Source organism: Micropterus dolomieu, linkage group LG13, assembly GCF_021292245.1.
Source record: "Micropterus dolomieu isolate WLL.071019.BEF.003 ecotype Adirondacks linkage group LG13, ASM2129224v1, whole genome shotgun sequence".
Classification (NCBI taxonomy): Eukaryota; Metazoa; Chordata; class Actinopteri; order Centrarchiformes; family Centrarchidae; genus Micropterus; species Micropterus dolomieu.
The window spans coordinates 29,184,181-29,194,192 of record NC_060162.1 but is presented as its reverse complement, the minus strand read 5'-3'; the positions used below and the strand labels follow the sequence as shown (position 1 = coordinate 29,194,192).

The following is a 10,012-nucleotide window of genomic DNA, read 5'->3' as shown; positions in this document are numbered from 1 at the left end:
AGGCAATCATGGCCTTCTTGGTGGAGGTTTGAAGCGTCACTCTGTTAGTGCTGCAGACGCCATGGAGGCAGAGAGAGAGAGAGAGAGAGAGAGAGAGAGGGTGTGTAGTGGTTGCGGTCACATAGATGTGGATGGTGCAGCAATCCACCAACGATGTGACGTTAGGGAGGAGGAGAGAAAAAATCTGCGAGTCTGACCAATAAGGCGGATATTGCAGTTTTACCTTTTGCACATGTCGGATGTCGTCATTGGGAAACCACTATCGCACTGCCTCACATCGCATCCCTGTGAAAAAAATGGATAAGCACAGACTGGGAGTCCGGACTGATCCGGTAAGACATGGAGCTTTTTATTTGCAGTAGCCTACCGTGTTGTCGTGCTCTGTACAGGGCTGCTAGACACAGGGAGACTCGGATCAGAATATACATTTAACCCCAATAACAGCAACCATCGTGGTGGATTGTCTCCCCTAATAATTTCTGTTTAATTTGACATCGCTGCGACGGTCATACAAACTGAGCAAGATATGAATTGTACACTCAATTTTTGGATTTGTGCACAGCAAATCGCATGTAGGCCTATATATTCGGAGCTTGCAAAGCGTGTCGTTCTGTTTGTGACTGCATGTTCTGAGCACAGGGGTGCATTGGTTGATAATGGACAAATGTGTTCCCATCCTCGAACACTGACATCATCCTCATCAGGATCGTGGCTCTAGGCAGCAGCTTTTCATGCAGCAGCAGTCAGGATATACTACGCAGTGTTTCCAGTTCAGCGCATCAATGCGACGTTCGTTCAGACTTGATGCATTACCCTGCCACCCAGATGCATTTAATTTCAAATAAGACAGGCCATAAGCACTTCACTGTTGCAGGGTTACAGAGATTGCATGGGCTGTTCTGTCATGAGAAAACTGTCAGAATAACATGGCCAGATGCTGCAGGGCTGTACAGAGGCCACAATATGTGTGCAGATATGTGTGCAGATAGATGTGTGTATTATATACAGCTACAGCAGTCAATTTTATAATTAGAATTTTTGTTTAACATAATTACAAACGTGCATTAATTTACATTTATAGCTTAATGTAATTACTACAATTTTAACAATTTCTTAAAGCCCTATTATGCAAAAAAAAAAAAATCATTATTTTGTGACTTTTAGCTTTTACACCACTATCATAAATACAAATTGCACCTTTATGGTAAAATAGTTGCTCCTGCCCATATACCTGATGACAATTTTCATTTTATTTAGCTATGTGGCTATCAGAAACGACTGACAAACAGCCCAAGTGTTCAGTTGATAATAATATGAAATATACAAAAGCGGGAAACCCTCAAAGGAAATTGCAGCAGAGGCCAAACCCAATACAAATCTAATGCCTACAAACATATCAATCAGGGAGTTAGTCACTTCAGTTGATTCTTTTAACTTTTTCTACATTTTCATATGACAATGAAGATAAACAGAGCCACCCTCTGTGCATCTTCATTGCATCATACAAAGTTTGACCATATTTATTTTATGTTAAATTGAGCGAGAATTGTGAAAAAGCTGTCTCAATGACCCATGATGTACTTTATGAAGGTAAAATTCACCTCAAAGCCCATAATGACATGCTGATAGCAATGTTTTGTCATAACCAGGTGTGGATAAATGCCTGTGGAGAAGAACACCATTGTAGTTCCTGAGATCCCTCTTGTATGTCACCAAGTCACAAAGTGACTATTTTAATCCAGTCAAATATTTGTTGTGACATTACAATCTGGACTATATGTTGGCCTGACCAGCAAACCAACTAGTGCACTACGGTTAGGTGGCATAATAATACAATGGTAGCAACCACCCGTAATTCACTGCTAAAAAATATATTAAACCAAGCTAACAGTGATGAATTGACTCTCAGTATAATCTGTTTTCTCACATGTGAGCATGTGTACATGCACACTAGTATCTTGTGAACATACTGTATATCTCTGTAAAACTCTGATCAGTCTGCTGTCCGTGCTGTTGTGTCTTTGACTCGTCCACATACCTGCCAATCTTGCATGTCTATAGTCATTTCAGGAGCTGATGATAAAGTCTGCATTAAACACTGCTGCAATAAACCCTGTTTGCAGGGTTTGGTTTCTTCATCTCATCAACAGTAGTGGAAAATGAGAGCAAGAAGTTTATTCTCTATCTTTGTTAGCTATGCCAACTCATAGATCATTACATTTTTATCATCATATTGTTTGTTTTTCTGACTAGTTACTACATCATTTGAAGTTGAATTCCACCCACATTTGCAGACATATTACTGCTGATGCACATTAAAATTTCTCAAAACCAAGATAATGACTTACCAGGTTCCTGTAGCTTTAACGGGACACTCCTGAATATGTTACACTGTGATTTTACTTGAAGAAGGTTGATACATCCTTTGAAGTGTAAAAATTATTGCAGACATTAGTTTCCGCTGACTGTGCTACTCCACTGGAGCGACTGTTGTCACAGGAAAAACAGCTGTTTCTGTATTTTGTTTTCTTGAGTATATAGCCAATGTATGCGGGAGTTTATGTACAGGTGCATGATAAGATTTCCTGATATATGAAAATAATGCTTAGTCAGGGATAAGGAATGCCCAATATTTAACTATAAAGTACAAGGCAGATTTATTTATCATTTTACAACACAGGTTAACAATGAAATTAAGTTGTAGTGCCCTTTATGCTACTCAGTAAAAGCAATTTATATACAAAAATTATATACAGTAGATAATAAGTATAAGAATAAGAAATAAAGCAATTTTACAATGAGCAGTGCTGAGGATGAATAACGGAGTCTCACATCTTTAGGCTCTGCAATCTGATGGTGCGGCAGCAGAAACTTCTATATCTCTTCCCAGAAGGCAGCAGGGTGAGCAGGCTGTGACTGGGTGGGTGCTGTCCTTTAGTATCCTTTGGGCTCTGCATACACCTCACCTCAACAATATCACTGATGCTCAGGAGATGGGTACCAATGATCTTCTGAGCAGTTTGAATCACCCGCTGCAGAGCCCTCCGGTCCTGGGCGGTGCACATCCCATGTTAGTGATGTTTCCAGTCAGGATGCTTTCTATTGCTCTATTTCCATGCTGCCGATGATGGTGGTGTCGTCCACCAACTTCACAACAGAGTTCTCTCCATGTCGGGGGATTCAGTTGTGGGGTGTACAGCGTGAACAGGAGGGGGCTGAGCACACAGCCCTGAGGGGCTCCAATTTTGAGCACTACAGGGACATGCTTCTCTGCAGCATTTTGCAGGTCTGCAGGTTTTTAGTACAAGGCTGCCAGGGATATTATCAGGCCCCGCAGTTTCACTCACATTCACTCTAAGTGGGACTCTTCTCACATCTGCTGTGGATACTGAGAGTGGCCATTGTTCTGGAGGTGGAGTAGACTTTACAGCTGGCCCAGTGTTGATGAGATCAGAGTGAGCATAAACGGTGTTAAGTTCTAGTTATGTGGCCTCACACATGATGGGGGAACTCCTGCTTTTGTGACCTGTGATATTTTTGATCACCTGTCACATATCTTTGGTGTTGAGGTCTCTCTCCAGTCTCTGCTGATGTCTCACCTGACGTCTCCACTCCTTGATGCCAGCTTTCAGTCTCTCTTGCGGTGTTGTAAGCTTCTTTATCACCCGACCGAAAAGCAGTTTTTTTGGCTCTGCAAAGAGCCCTCACCTCTCCATTCATCAAGGCTTTCTTATTGGGGAATGATTGTATTGTCTTAGTGGTTACCACATCATTAACACATTTGCTGATGTATGATGTCACTGATGATGTACATTCCTCCATGTTGATGTGGTTCTCCTGGGTGGCGGCCTCTCTGAACATGTGCCAGTCTCTGCACTCACAACAGTCCTGTAGATCTGCTGTAGCCTTATCTGTCCAACAATTCCATTTGTGGTAAACATGGTGGTCTATCTCTACATTGGAGCGCGAGTTTGAGCATCAAGCATCACTGATGTAAACACAGAGACCTCATCCTCTGGTCTAACTGGAGTCTTGTGTTCTCTGCTTGTCAATTGCAATAGCTTGGATGTTGTGGTACAGCCAGGTCTCAGTAAAGATGAGGGCACAGCACGAGGTCTCGAGGTCCGCTGCGCTCGATCCGATCCCTGCACTTCCTTTTCCTACATGGATTAGTGTTCTTCTGTCATAAGTTATATAAAGGCTAACAAATTATAACAAAAATGTAGTGAAATGTAATTGGCCACCACATCTGCATACATGGTTCATTAACTATCAATAACTTGTCCACATCATCCCCTTACCTTAACAAAGTATTTTTAGCTCAGATATTGTTTAAAATGTGGTCATTGAACATTGTCCAGTATCAATATTCCGTCTGACGATAAGGTTACAGCTCTGTTCGAAACAGAAGTCAGTTTCCTCGCTACTGTAATAGATAGGTTCCTCAGAAGGCGTAACTTTCGAGTGAAGGCATTTCTATGAATATTGGTTTCAAACAACCTTTTATTTATTGTTTTGAAATAGGCTACTAGAGATAGGTAATATTAATGGCGTTCACATTATCAACACTAGTGTTTTCCATAGCCAACTAATACATCCCTTTTCCTTTACCTCAAGTAAACGTAGCTCAAGTTCGGCAAGTAACAGTCACTGACAACTCACAGTTTCACTATGTATCACTAACTACGCTGAATCAATCTTCCTTCGCCATGTCTGTGTGTGGCTGTGTGTGCGTTTCTCTCTGGCAGAGCAGCAATGAAAGGCAGCCTCCCTCAGGGTCCTAGTACCGGACCACAGGAGGGATTTAAATTATGAAGCAGAAGAATGAACCAGAAGTATTATTTTAAGTCAATAAATACAAATTCTATTGTATTATTCTATTGTATTTATCAATTTTCTTGCTTCTCTTTGTTGAGTACATGTCTGCACTGTAAAAAAACCCAAATCTAATAATTATTTTTCTTATTATTATTTGCGGGGGCTTAGGGCCATGTTAGGGTGGCTTCAGCCCGTCTAAAATAGGCCTAACGATGTCGATGCTGACGTCGCAGCCTTAATGGGACAATGGTGGCCATCCACCAACCATCCACTACTCCATCCATCTGGACCATTCAGGGTTGCACGGCATTCATCAAAAAAGACTGTTTGAAAATTATTCTTCATGTATTTCTGAGCGCACTGCAAACATTTCTGTTTGTGAGCATTGGTTTGGGGTAGCCGAATAGTAGGTTTATATACAACTGTAAGTTGTAGTAGTTTTGATTTTAATTGGGCTCACCTGGCTAACTAATCATCAAAGGTGTCTGAGATTGATTTCAGTGATCCAAAGACCCTGAAGTCACAAAACATGAGTTTGATTGAAAAACTAAATATTAATGTTTATGACCCTTAATTCCTATTTGCATAATAATTGGGAGCGCGGTGTATGGGTAATAGACAGGATCGAGTCAGCATCAAAGCTGCTTTCAAAACTGACCGTTACGGGGGCTGTTTGAAGGCATCTTATGAGACAGGAAAAGATCGTTCGATCCGTTCAGAACAGCACTCGATGTCAAATATGACGGCATCACCTGAATGTGTTAATTAGCAGAACGAGACTAAAAATGACTAGAAGGCGAGTTTTTCTCCCCACAGAGTTCAGGCAGCCTCCCAATGCAGAATCAGTGTGCCAAAGTACTAACTAAAGCAACAGGAGTGTTTATCGCTGTGAATATGCAACCCTACTCTGTCATAGAGAATACAGGATTTAAGCGTATGGTCAAAGTGCTTGAGCTTGACTACAATATGTTTTCAGATATGCATTTTAGTGGTTGTGTCTGTCCTGCAGCCTATAAATAATAACAAGCTGCAGCTGTTCAGGATTTAACAGGTCAGAATCAGTGGATGGAGCATTACTGACATTTGTTATGTCTTTTGTTATTTCTTTGTTCTTATTGACAGTATGCCAGTATTAGAATGCTGTAACTGTTACAGTAAGAATTATGGCTAATGTGTCACTGTTACATTTTTCAAAATAAATGACAAGTTATGTCTACTTTTTGTGTTTTCCCTGCTGTATGTAAACATACCAAAATATGACCCCAAAACACATACAGAACTGTGATTTCCGTTTACCGTTACATCATTATTAAAAAGCAGAGATTGGGATGGTGAAGAGAATTGCATATCTAACAGTAACATCTTTCTTTTTTAAATCATAACCATAATCTTTTCCTCACTTTGACCAAGTGGTTGTGTTTAGAGACTACATTATGTGTGAAAAAGCATTGGAGCAACAAAATCAAAGACATCATGAGACTCATGAGGAAATACCTCAAATGGATGTGGGAAATGGAGGAATTCAATACTTTTTTATTTAAATAGCACTAATTCATAACAGAAGTTATCTCATTGCACTTTTCATATAGGGCAGCTCTAGACCGTACTCTTTGTAATATTATTTACAGAGAACCAACAATTCCAACCATGAGCAAGCACTTGGTGACAGTGGCAAGGAAAACCTCCCTTTTAGCAGGTAGAAACCTCAAGCAGGAAACAGCATTTTTGAAGCTGAAGAGACAGCTAGCCACCTCACATGTAGTGATAATCTTCCGTCAAGAGGCCGATGAGGCACGTGATACTAGAGGCTACTCCAATGGATAAAGAATACTAATGAGCCAAAAGCAAACTGATAGATCACACAAACCTTTGTGTACCACTGATGTACAGGGATTTTATGCTTAGAAGGAACGAGACACCCTTGCCTTCATCTGGACATGTGAGAAATGTTTTTTGTCCAAAGAAAGAACCAAAAATGTCAGGTGGGTTTTATTTGTCCATGTTTGCCTCCAGTGTAACACAAGATAACATTCAGCAGCATCTTTTTCCAGAAATCCCAGTCCTGTTTACAGATATCACTGTAAACTGTTTTCACTATAACTACATTCTGCTGAAGAAATAGTCCATATAAAAACAGGGGTTATGTGGATTGTTCAGAGAAACAAGTACACTGTTTCTGAAAAGAGATCTTTCTGTTGAAAATTTTAACTGTAATTTAAACCATGGTGTCTGAGATAGTCCTTATAATATCTCCTGCAGGTAACTGAGGGGACTTACGATATATACGATATGTTTCTATATGGAAAGTGCAATGATATAACTTCTGTTAAAGGCATGGGCCGGTGAGATTTAGACTGTATGATAACCTTAAGCAAAAAATCATGGTTTCACAATATTGCGGTATTGTGTTTACAGCTCTAAAATGTATTATGTGTTTATTTATAAGCAACAGAATATACCACTGCTGCTAAGAATAATATCAAATAACGCCATTAAACTGATTATTGTTATTTCAGTGTTGGTGCACATAAGCAGAGAGAGAGAGAGAGAGTCTCGCACACACACACATACACACACACACCTGTCTGTTGTATGGTCTCTCTCCATACAACAGTGGAAAACACACCAGAATCAGCAATTTTTTTGTTTGTTTTTTTATGACCGGATATTTAACAGATGTACACAATGGTGGAAGACTTAAACAAAAGTATAGATGTGCCTACTCTCTGAAGTAACGTCAGGGGTGAACCTAGCTGATATTAGCTAGTTAATTAGCCATGTTATCTGAATCAGTAGTAAGCCAATAGTATTTATTTCCCCAGAGCTAAACATGCCAACTCTCTTAGCTTGTTGCAAATGTTTATTTTAAGATAGTGTTACCCTGAATTTAGCGAAGAGTGCTTCTGTAGATGGGATATCATATTTGTTGTATTGCCTCCGTCTTTTTTGACGGGGGAAATGTTCAGGGGTACCCCTCCTTCGTCCATCCTACACACAGGTGACTGACTGCTCTCACCAATCGGAGGGTGAGGGGTCGTGTTACTCTTTGCTGCACACAATCTGTGGGATTCCAGCACTCTCCGTCTTTGATGAGACATTAAAAAAACCAGCTCATACAGCAGGAACGGTATAACAGACAATTTTAGTGGTTTTGAAACCTCGACTTTTTCATACCACAGGATACCTTGAAACCGGTTATGAATTGGCGCTATATAAATAAAATTGAATTGAATAGAATTGAATCTTGATCCTGTAATTTGGGCACTGATATAAGGCAAGGCTGGACTGCCAACTGCTCAAACTGAGCACATGGCCCCAGATAATCATTCATGGTGTGGCAACTCATGATAATTTGATGAATTGTTTGGAAATGTGCTACAGTCTATCATCTGCTGGCATTTAGACAAAACTAATTATGGGACACAATCACAGTGGCTTCAGCTTTGGGCATGGTGGTATCTACCCATGATAGCCTGTCAATTTTGGATACTGTGATAAAAATGTTGGTCAGTTTTCTGTTCATATGATGAGAAAGACAGGGAAAAATAGTAACAACACAATACTGATATTTTGTGGCACCACTCTTGTAGCCGAATGTTGAAGGGACCTGAATAAGTCAATTTCATATCCTCTCAGGCTTGAAAGACCAAATTATTCGACCATCAACTAACAGCTTCTTTTTTGCGTGTTATAGGTCACAGAACACTAACAAAGCATAGCTCACTAACTAAATTATAATGGAGCTTGCTACCCATTCTAAGCATGTTGCTGAGTATCCTTTCTGATTATTCTTTCATTTGACAACTATGACGTTGATTTTGTTTCAATATTAAATGTGTTAACAGATCAGCAATCTGTGTGTAAATGTGTAATCTGTAAAAATAAAACAATTTACACAAACCAATTTACAAAAAAGATTTATAAACTCACAAAAATGTTTTGCAAATATAAAACACATCTGCAGATTCACAAAAAAATCCACAAAGAAAAAATATCTGTGTATATATTTAATTAATTTAAGAATATCTTCTGACATTTAGAACTTTCAAACAGGCATTTGTAAAATTAAGTTTTAATATACAAATCATTGAAAAGCTTACCGCTCTTGTTAAGGCAATATCCGCATTGCTGTTTCCACAAACAAACCGTACAGGCAGACTGAAATTCAACCGTGCTCTTGTGTCGGGAGATGCAGCGATTTAAACCAGCGGTGAGAAATAGTATAAATTATACACTTGCTTTGTTAAGGTGTGAGTAGTATGTGGGGTAGGCCTTTCGAAATAAGTGGGTTTTGAGCAAAGTTTTAAAGGAGGATAGGGACTCTGTCGTATGGATGAATAGAGGGAGGGAGTTCCAAAGGTGCACAATAGCTGAAGGCTCTGAACCCCATTGTGGACAGAAGGAATCGAAAGTAGTGGGGAAGAAGAGGATCGGAGAGTTCGGGACGGGGTGTAGGGCTGAAGGAGTTCAGAGAGATAAGGAGGAGCAAGATTATGGAGTGCTTTTAAGGTGAGAAGAAGAACGTTAAAATCAATACGGTATTTAACAGGAAGCCAGTGCAGTTGTTTTAGAAGTGGAGTAATGTGGGCCTCTGGTCTACTACACTACTACTACACGCCATTGGGCTTGTCACTTCCATAGAGGCCAGATGGGTTGGCGTTGTTTCATTCTGATCAGGACGCTGACGTACTGCTGTCTCATCTGATTGGGGCGGCTGTGGCTCAGGAGGTAGAGTGGGTTGGCTGTTAATCAGAAGGTCGGCGGTTCAATCCCTGGCTCCCCCTGGTTGTGTGTCGAAGTGTCCTTGGGCAAGATACTGAACCCTGATTTGCCCCTGGTGGCTGTTCCGCCAGTGTATGAATGTGTGTGAATGTTAGTTTCTGTTTGAGCACTTAGGCTCAGTGTATGACTGGTGAATGCAGATGTAGTGTAAAAGCGTTTTGAAATAACCGTGTTGTGCTGCTCTCGCTAAATAACAGTTACATTTGTTAGATTACAGCGCCCAACTGTCCGCTAAACACTTATTCTTTACAATAATTTTGCCTAAGCACTCACTGTTCTTTCCATCTTTTAGTGACTGCTGTTCAATCTCATAGTTGTTCTAAAGTTTTGGTAACTGACGCTACAGTACTTTAGCTTAGCCGTTAGCGACTTTAGCTTAGCAGCTAGCGATGGCTTCTCCTTCTCCCTCTCT

General features: G+C 40.3%; 1 protein-coding gene across 1 annotated transcript in view; it reads left to right on the top strand.

Annotated features, from left to right (window-relative positions):
- The first annotated feature begins 265 nt into the window (after positions 1-265).
- The window catches only part of ajm1 (apical junction component 1 homolog), a 44,533-nt gene continuing 34,786 nt past the window's right edge, over positions 266-10,012 (top strand). The window contains exon 1 of the mRNA XM_046067687.1: positions 266-332. The gene's annotated coding sequence lies outside the window, so the exon portion shown is untranslated. The remainder of the gene's footprint in view (positions 333-10,012) is intronic.